Source organism: Eutrema salsugineum, unplaced genomic scaffold, assembly GCF_000478725.1.
Source record: "Eutrema salsugineum unplaced genomic scaffold, Eutsalg1_0 scaffold_6, whole genome shotgun sequence".
Lineage (NCBI taxonomy): Eukaryota > Viridiplantae > Streptophyta > Magnoliopsida > Brassicales > Brassicaceae > Eutrema > Eutrema salsugineum.
Window position 1 is genome coordinate 9,002,444 of NW_006256547.1, and position 9,291 is coordinate 9,011,734.

General features: G+C 42.8%; 1 non-coding gene across 1 annotated transcript; it reads right to left on the reverse strand.

The window, feature by feature from the left end:
• Window positions 1-8,319: 8,319 nt before the first annotated feature.
• LOC112083587 lies at window positions 8,320-8,426 on the reverse strand. The gene has a single exon (XR_002897723.1). It is a non-coding gene; the product is annotated as a small nucleolar RNA R71 (small nucleolar RNA).
• Window positions 8,427-9,291: the final 865 nt, after the last annotated feature.

The following is a 9,291-nucleotide window of genomic DNA, read 5'->3' on the forward strand; positions in this document are numbered from 1 at the left end:
TCGAAGATCTATAATGAGAAGACCATAAGTTCGTGGCATGACCAAAGGATCTTGAAATGAGAGTTCAAGAATGGTGATTCTGATGCTAGCTATTTCCACCTCTAGACTTAAGTTGTTTCCAGGAAAACTTATGTCTATGGTGGTCTGGACCTTTCAAAGTTCTTGAAGTAAGGCCTTATGGTGCCATTGTCTTAGAAGGGAAGAATGGTCAGGAATTTGTGGTGAATGGACAGAGAATCAAACACTACTTAGTTTCACAAGGGAAGGAGGAAGCTACATCAGTTCCCCTTCTTGATCCACCAGCCTGTTAATCAGGTTACCAAAGTCAAACTTAGAGACATTAAACAAAGTGCTCTTGGGAGACACCCCAAGCTTACCCTTTGTAAATATGCTTTTGATCTTTTGATTCTTTTCTTTTTATGTTTTAGAATGTTTTGATGGGTCTGTTGAGTGTTTACAGGTGTTAGGTGTGAGTCTGAACCTTTGGAAAGTGAATGCAGCATGAAAAGAAATGAAGGAATGAAGAATGCCACGGTAAAGAACAAGGCGTGGCAAGCCCCTTTCTGTTGCCACGGAGAGATAATCACGGTCTAAAGGCCTGGCCGTGGCAAAAGAAGCATATGTTCGGCGAATGCCACGGTCTTGTGACATGGAACCTAGGCGGCCGCGGCAAAGGAAAAAGAAGAATGGATGAGGCTCAGAGTTTGCCACGGTTGGGGTTGCCACGGGATGAATCTTAGGCCGTGGCAAAATGCAGGGGGAACGTCCAATGCTCGGGGTTTGCCACGAGAGGAGTGCCACGGGATGAAGACCTGGCCGTGGCTAAGCAAAAGCGAAGCGGCCAAGGTTTGTGGGATGACACGTTCTACAAGACACGAGTCCAAGATGTGGCCGTGGCAAAGCAAATGGTGCACAACCCCGGTTCGGCCTTTGCCACGGTAGTAATGACACAGGAAGAAAATGTGACCGTGGCAAAAAGAGAAGTGAATCGGCCAATGTTCGGACAATGCCACGGTCTAAAGGACACGGGCTAAGGCTTTGGCCGCGGCAAAAATCAGGAGAGTTTGACCGACGAATAAGCACGGCCACGAGGAGTTTGCCACGGGAAATGATCAGATCGTGGCAAGAGAAAGGAAAAGAGACGAGGTTCGGCCTTTGCCACGGTCTAGTTGCCACGGCCACACCAAGACCGCGGCAAAGAGGAAGCGTTCTCGAGCTGAAGCCACGACCACATGCCACGGTCAACCAGGCGCTGCATCAAATTGAGTGATTCCAACTGCATTGAACTCGTAATCCTGTCTAGTTTCTTGTTGCACATCCGTTTTACACTCGAAACTTGAAGATTCCAAGGTATTTAATCTGTTAAAACTCACCTTTTCCATGCTTTAGTGTACTGTTCATGAACAGAGAAAAGCAAATGGAATCGATTTTAATGGACTTCTTGATACCTTGGAATCATTTTGTGAGTATTGTGCAAGTAGAATGGATAGGGATTTCATGAATCTTGCTTGAGAATGACCTGTTCTTGGAATTTTTGAGAAATTATCTTGAAAATCATCATGTGAATCGATTTTTTTTTAGAAATTGTGTTTCAAGCTGAACTCTTTATGTGCATTGCTTCTTGCCATTTCTTTGAGTTTAATGAGTTTTTAATCAGCTTGAAATACCTTCTTTTAAAGAAAAATCAATTGGTGCTGCTCATGAACTTGGTGAATTTTTGAAAAACTTTTGTTGTTCTCTTGCTTTGGTGCTTACAATGGTTTGAGAAAATGCAGGATGGGAGGAACAAAAAGACAAGCAGCCATGGAGAAATCTAAAAAAGAGAAATCAGAGGAGCAGATTTTGCCTTTTGGGCACAAAGTTTTCGAGAAACAGAAAAGGAGGAGAAAGCCAAAGGATTCAGCTGAGAAGAAAACAAAGAAGATTGCTGCACCAAAGAAAACAAAGGCCTCCACTTCAAAAACTTCTGGTACAGAGCTGGCATTGGTTGAGGTCGTTCACAGAGCAGGAAAAGAGGTGGTTGTGGCTGAGGATGAAGAAGGAACAGAGAGTGACCCTGAAACAGCATTGAAGCGGGCCAAGAAAGCAAAGCCAGGTTCTGAGGAAAGAGAGCCAACTTTTGATGATTACTTTGACATGTTCAGAGATGCAAAAGTGCAGCAAACCAAGTTCCCTGATATGGAACTGCTGAGGAAGATGGGTATTCTTGAAGAGGTTCAGCTCATTTTCAATAACATGGGGTTTGGTGGATTCTTTGAGATGAAAGATGTGGCTCATGATGGTGTTACACAGGAATTTCTTGCATCCCTTCAAGTTTGTGGATATGGCCCAAGAGATGCAAGAATCAAAGAGGGCAATGGTCTTGGGCACATAGAGTTCAAAATAGATGGTGCACAACACCATGTAAGCTTCAAAGAACTTGATAAGATCTTTGCTTTTACAAGACCTGCACAAGAAGAGACAGTGAAGTTCACATACCCTGATCACATGATCACTGACTTGTGGGATACAATTGCTTTTGGGAGCTTCAGAGGAGGAAGATGCAAGAGTTCATGGATAAGAAACCCAGCAATCCGCTATGCTCACAAGGTGCTTTGCCAAATGTTCTTTACCAAGCACAATGATGGGGTGGTGCATCTAGCTGACATGGAGCTATTGGGTATGGGTCTTCATCCTCTCATCAGTCACTTGAAGAGCAAGAGAGAGTTTCACCTTCCACATTACATCCCTTCTAGTGGTGCATTCTTGGCACGCCAAATGCTGATTTACAAGGACATTGCTTGGAGTGAGGGTAAAAGAAAGAAGCTCACTAAGTTGCACAATGGATGGCTAGTGACAAAAATTCTGAAAGCAAGAGGTTTTGTCTTTGATAATGCTGCAGTCAGACCTGGGTTGATTGATGAAGTTACCCTCACCAAGGTTGGGTTTCTAAAAGAAAGCAATGGTGTACACTTCTTGTACACTTTCAAGCTCTTGCAAGATGAAAAAGTTCATGTTCTGTTGCCAAACCCAGCCATCACCACTCTCACAGAAAGGCACAATGTCTCCTTTATTGTCCTCAAGGATCAGCTCTACAACTCAGCCATTCACCCTCCAATTCCCAAATGTAAGAAGCCAATTAATTCTAAGGGTAAAGAGCCAGCTGACGAGGAAGACACAACTAGGACCACTGGTTGTGAGCATGAGGAGCCAAGAGATTTTGAAAGAAGGATGGGAGCAGGAAGGTATCACTTTGATCCTTACTTTTGGGGTGAGCCTGACTATCACACAAGGAAGCTGTATTCCAGAGTTAACACCCTTCAGAAATGGTGCAAATGGCAAGACAAAACGATCCACAGGCTGGTTGACTGTGTTAGGAAGCTTAAGAAGAATGTTAAAAAGCTCACAGCTCCAGCCACCTCACCCAAACGAGATACAAACGAAAAGGTGGGAGAAAGCACAGCTGCCAATGACTTTGCGCTACCTCCAGGAAAAGAAGATTGGGTGAATCCGGCCACAGCATTCCAACCAGACTCACCTGAGAGCAGCCCACCCAGATATCCCACCCCATCATGTTCAACCTCCAATCCATCCCATTACTTGGGATCAGACCTCAGTGATTGAGGTAAACACTCAAAACCTTGTAAATAGCATGTAGACTTTCTTTTTCTTTTGCATTTTGCCTGTTTGCTTTGGTTTCACTTCTTTCTCATACTTTTATAACACAAGGGACTGTGTTATTTAAGTGTGGGGGGGAGTTTCATCCTTTACTAATCATGTTTTCTATTTTCCTATTTTACACTTTGAGTCTTGAGTCACATTCTAGTTGCATATTCATGTAATCTCATCTAAGTGCATATAAAAACAAAAAAAAAAAAAATGATCATGTAGTTGCATTCTCATTTTTTAGGATTGAGTCTAGATTGCATTTGCATATAGGTTGCATCTTGCAGGGAGTAATGATAGGTTTTCTAGAGAGTATATCACTTTGAGAACTTGAATTGAATATGCTTGTGAATCTTTTTCTGTGCTTGCAAAGTCTGAAATGATTTGAATCTGAGAAGCAAGTTTGAATTGAACTCAACTCTAATTAAGTGGGAACCTTGAACTTGACTTGAAAATATCTTGTGATGCATTGTTTGAAAAAGCTTGTGGATACCAATATACATACTTGAGCTAGAACCATCGTTTTTACCAATCTTTTCCTTAGCTCAAGTAGCTGAATCCACGTCATGGATCAGTTCCCATACCTTAAACCCATCCTTCTTTCAAGCCAATGTTTGTGTGTGAATTGAAAGGCCACCTTGGATCAAACTTAGCAGAAAGTGTTAGGTTTAGAGCGACAAGGGCAGGTCTCATTGAGAGCTGTGTTCCAACATCTAGGAACTGAGAGTTTTGGCGAGGAATAAGTGTGGGGGAAAAGAATTTTTGGTGAGTGGAAAAAGGTGAGATGAGTGGGAAAGAGAGAGTGAAAATAGCTAGGGGAATGAAAGAAAAAGAAATCAGTCTTGGTGTTTTGAGAAAGTGAGCTCTGGTTTGTTGAAAAGAAAGAGTCTAGCCTCTAAGTAAAAAAAAAAGGAAGAAAAGAAGCCGAAAGGCTCAAATGTTTTGTTAAGAAAGAAAAAAGAGGCTAGAAGTTGTAAAAGAAGAAGAGCTGTGTAAAGTTTGAGTTCCAAGACTTGAGAGGAAATGTGAAAAGTAAATCCCCTAGTGAGAGGAAAATGAGAGTGAAAAGTGAGGATTTTTGAGCAAGTGAGGAAGCTTTGAGTAGAGGGTGGGGAGTGATGAGTCTTTGCCCTTGTATGCATAGGTTGCTTTTTACCTTTAGCATTCTGCCAAAGTTTGATCATTCATAGAGAGATCCCTTTGCTGCATTTAACCCACTTGAACACTGATGAGATCATTTTAATCTCATAGCCTCTCCCTAGCCAAGCCAGCTTGTTTAAACCTTGCATCATGAGATCCACCTGATAAAGGCTTAATGAATGTGAAAGAGTTGAGAGAGAGAAGAACTTGTGGAGATTCCTTGCTGAGTTGACATACATCTGAGTATGACTTTGCATTGCATAATTGAGCATGAACTTGAATTCTCATTGTGATCACTTCTCTCAAAAAGAAAATGTGAACTCCCATTGCATACAACCTCTTTCTCTCATTTGTTCTTTTTGCTTGAGGACAAGCAAAGGACAAGTGTGGGGGAGTTGATATGTTCATAATTTGCATCATTTAGGTTGCATAAATCATCCCAAATCATGTTTTATTTCATGCATTTTAGGTCCTTAGGGTTTATTTTAGAACTTAGGAGATGCATTAGGTCCCAATGAGTCTTTGCATATTTTGAGTGTCTGTCAGGTGAATATGGAACTGAAAAGATGAATCCAGGAGGTGGAATGGTGAGCAAAGCTTGAAAAAGTGGAAAAATCAGGTCTTGGGAGATTATCGGCCATTCTCGCTGGCCAGGAAGGTTTTACCGGCCATTTTCATGTACCGCGGTAAGCTTTACCGGCCATTTTCACGTACCGCGAATGAAGTGTATCGGCCAAAATCTCCGGGTGTGAACGAGTCTCAGAAATCGCCCGTCCGGGGAGTCTTCCGGTCCTATTCAGACGGCGGGTCCTTCATAGAAGTTGGAGAGCATTGGAGGACGGTCTCATAGCAATTGGAATCGTGGAATTCGGACGCGTGAGCAGAGAGATAAGCTCGTCGGAAGAAACCCCTGTCTCGCAGGTATTCCGGACCGAGCAGATCAGTTCTGAAGGATGCGAAGGACGGTGCACTTCCAGACCGATTCAGTTTCCGCGGCCTTCATGAGAATCAGAGACATTTGAGTCTTCTTTCCAGAACAACCGAGATCAGTCAATTCGGAGCTTTGAGCAGAAAGATACGGTCTCCGGAATGGACAGATGTCTAGACGCTTCTCTCTGGTCGTGTAAATGCACTTCAAAGATGTTCCCTCCAGGAAACCTTACACTTCCCAAGCACTGAAACTTCCTTCATCAAAGTTGGAGATAAATGAGTCCTCTGTCTTCTGAAACCGGAATCACTCAATTCGGACAGGTCTCCAGGAAGTTACACTCTCCGGAATGCGAGATGGTCCAGACAGCCCAGGATGACTAAGTTAAACATGCCACGGTATGAAGCTTGGCCGTGGCAACATCTTGCAACCTTCGGCGATTGGCACGAGCTGAATGCCACGGTCTAGGACTTGACCGTGGCAAATGAACAAGAGGCTGGAGATAACTTCTACACAGTTTTGGCTTTTGACACGATCTCAATGCCACGGCCTGAGACTTGGCCGTGGCAAGCATATACTTGGCTGGGAAGGTACTCACATGCATGCGAGTTTTGGCACGGTGTGAATGCCACGGTCTGGAGGCTTGACCGTGGCAACCTCTACACATCTTCGGCGTTTGACACGGCTAACTTGCCACGAGTCCCAGATGAAGCTTGATCAGACCGCGGCAACAAAAGGAACCAAGAACACAAGTAAAAACTTTGACACGGTCAGGAATGCCACGGTCACACCAAGGATGCACCAGACCGTGGCAAACCCTTCTTTGCCCATCAAGGCCGGGTCAGTACCCGGTTTGTTCCGGGTTGACCCGGTTCGCCCAAGCTTCTTTTATAAGGTTTTTAGACCTAATTTGTGAGGAGACTTAATCTACTTTTAGTCTTTTTTTCCCCTTTTGTGAAAAACCACTTAATACACTTTGTTTTAGAGAGTTTAAATCGATTTGCAGTTTCTTTCCATCTTGTTCATCATTTCTATTCATCAAAATCAACTTCTAATCATGATTAACAACACATCTTGCAAAGGATCTAGTGTGTTGATCATGATTAGTGAGTAGTTACCTTAATGAGGTTCTAGATGTGTAGGTTAGGGTGCTAAAGTGTTAGATTAGGAGTTCTTAGGGCTAGATTCATTGGTTCATTTCTCTAAACAACTATTCTCTATGCTAGATCCTTGATAATCACTTGAGATCTAGATTCTGGGAATTTCATGCACCAAAAGTGTTTGATGAAATTCCTGAAAGAGTTGTGTTAGAGGTTTAAGTAATTTTTCATCATGGGAATGATTTGTTAAATGCTTGAATGATCATTGAGAACTGTTTATTAATGCATATTGATTCATATTTCACAAATGGGAATTTGGTTTGAAAATGGATTAGTATAGGGGTTAATACCTTCATGAGAGGATTAACATAGATTAGAGTTCTTAATCACTTGAATCATGTCTCATCATTGTCATTTGCATTCCTAGTTTAACACCAAAGCACCCTAACCATCTATCATGTCTAGAATCTCATGCCTCCATCATATCTTATTCACACCATTTGTCATTGTCATTAGTCTTTAATCCTGTTTATGTTTATATTTGTCTCTAGATTAATCAAAACCCACTCTTGTTTGCTTGAATTAAGAACTTGATCATATAGCTTAGTGTCTAACACCACATCTGGATTGATAAACCTCTTTGTGCTACATTGACAAGGGGATTGATAGCCCTGAGACCCTAAAAGTCTTATCTATCACTTACTTTCTTGTTTTTACTGATTACTTTCAAGTTCTGTTTGTGATTTCAGGTGTATGAACACCAGGTCCAGATCAAGAAGTTGTGGTCCACCTTTCCCTCTCAACGACAACATCAATCTTTTGGTACCAAGGAGGAGAAGGGACAGACGTGGAAGACAGATTGATCAGGCTGATATGGAAGACCAAAGAGATCACATGGTGGATATAGAACAACCGGTTTAGGAGCAACAGGCTCAGGGTAATGGAGCTGGTAATGGAGTTGGTCAAGGGTTAAATTAGGGTAATGTTCATCAGGAACAGGTGCATCACCAACAAGCTTATGTCCACCAGGGACAAGCTCCAGCTCATCAACAGATGCATCAGGCCAATGTACAGCAAAGACAACAGGTGCACCACCAACACAAGCCCTTACAACACCAGCAAAGAAGATATGAGCAACCACAAGTCTATGTTGGAGATAATGACAGGGCCAATGCTCATCAATATGGAGCTGGAATTCAGGCACCACCTGTGCAAAACAACAACTTTGAAGTGAAGGCATCCTTGTTGAATATGGTCCAGAACTCAAAGTTCCATGGATTAGCAATGGAAGATCCCTTGGAACACTTGGATCAATTTGATAAGGTGTGTGACCTGACTAAGATTAATGGAGTTTCAGAAGACAGCTTCAAGCTAAGACTATTCTCATTCAGTCTTGGTGACAAAGCTCATCAATGGGAAAAGAATCTTCCAAGAGGCTCCATTTAAACCTGGGAGCAATGCAAGCAAGCTTTCCTATCTAAGTTCTTCTCCACCTCAAGAACTGCAAAACTGAGGAACCAAATCTCTAGCTTCACTCAGCAAAGCAATGAGAGTTTTGGTGAAGCATATGAGAGATTCAGGAGCTACACAAACCAATGCCCACACCATGGGTTTAGTGAGGCTTCACTTCTCAGCACACTATATAGAGGAGCTCTTCCCAAGATAAGAAACCAGCTGGATACTGCTTCTAATGGGAACTTTCTGGGAAAGGAGATACATGCTGCTTTAGAGCTAGTGGAGAACTTAGCATTGAGCAATGATACTTATGGTGAAGACTATGACAGATCAAATAGATCTGAAGGTTCAAGCTCAGAACAGAGGCTCAGCAGAGAAGTTAAGGAGTTGAGAAGTGAATTGGACAAGTTGAAATTCACCACTCAGAAGCCAATGCATTTTGTTGGAGAATATGAGGAACCTTCTCAAATCTTTGAGAACATAAGTGAAGAAGGTCTCACCCAGGAGGAGCTTAACAACATTGGGAATCAGAGGTTCCAGAGATATCAGTATGGTAATGCCAATCCAAACCTTTCCTACAGGAACACCAATGTAGCTAACCCACAAGACCAGGTCTATCCCAATTCTCAAGCTCCAAAGAACTTTGTTCCCAAGAACAACTTTCAAGAGTCTTTTCAACCCAAGAATCAGTTTGCTCAAAATCAGGGTTTTGGTCAGCAACAGCAACCATTTCAGGGTACTGGTTTCAGTTCACAGCAACAGCAAAAGGCACCACCAGGGTTTGGTCCATCACAGTTCCAGCAGCAAGCGCCAGTTCAACAACTGTTTCAGCCACCAATGGTTCAGCAGCAGCCACAGATGGGGTCAGATATGGTTGGTATTCTGCAACAACTACTTCAAGGTCAACAGATATTTGCAAGACAGAATGCAGCCATGCAACAGGAAATCAAGGAACTGAAGCAGAACCAGGCCTCAAGCTCAAGGAACCAAGGTCATCTACTTGGAAAACCTGAACCCAACCCC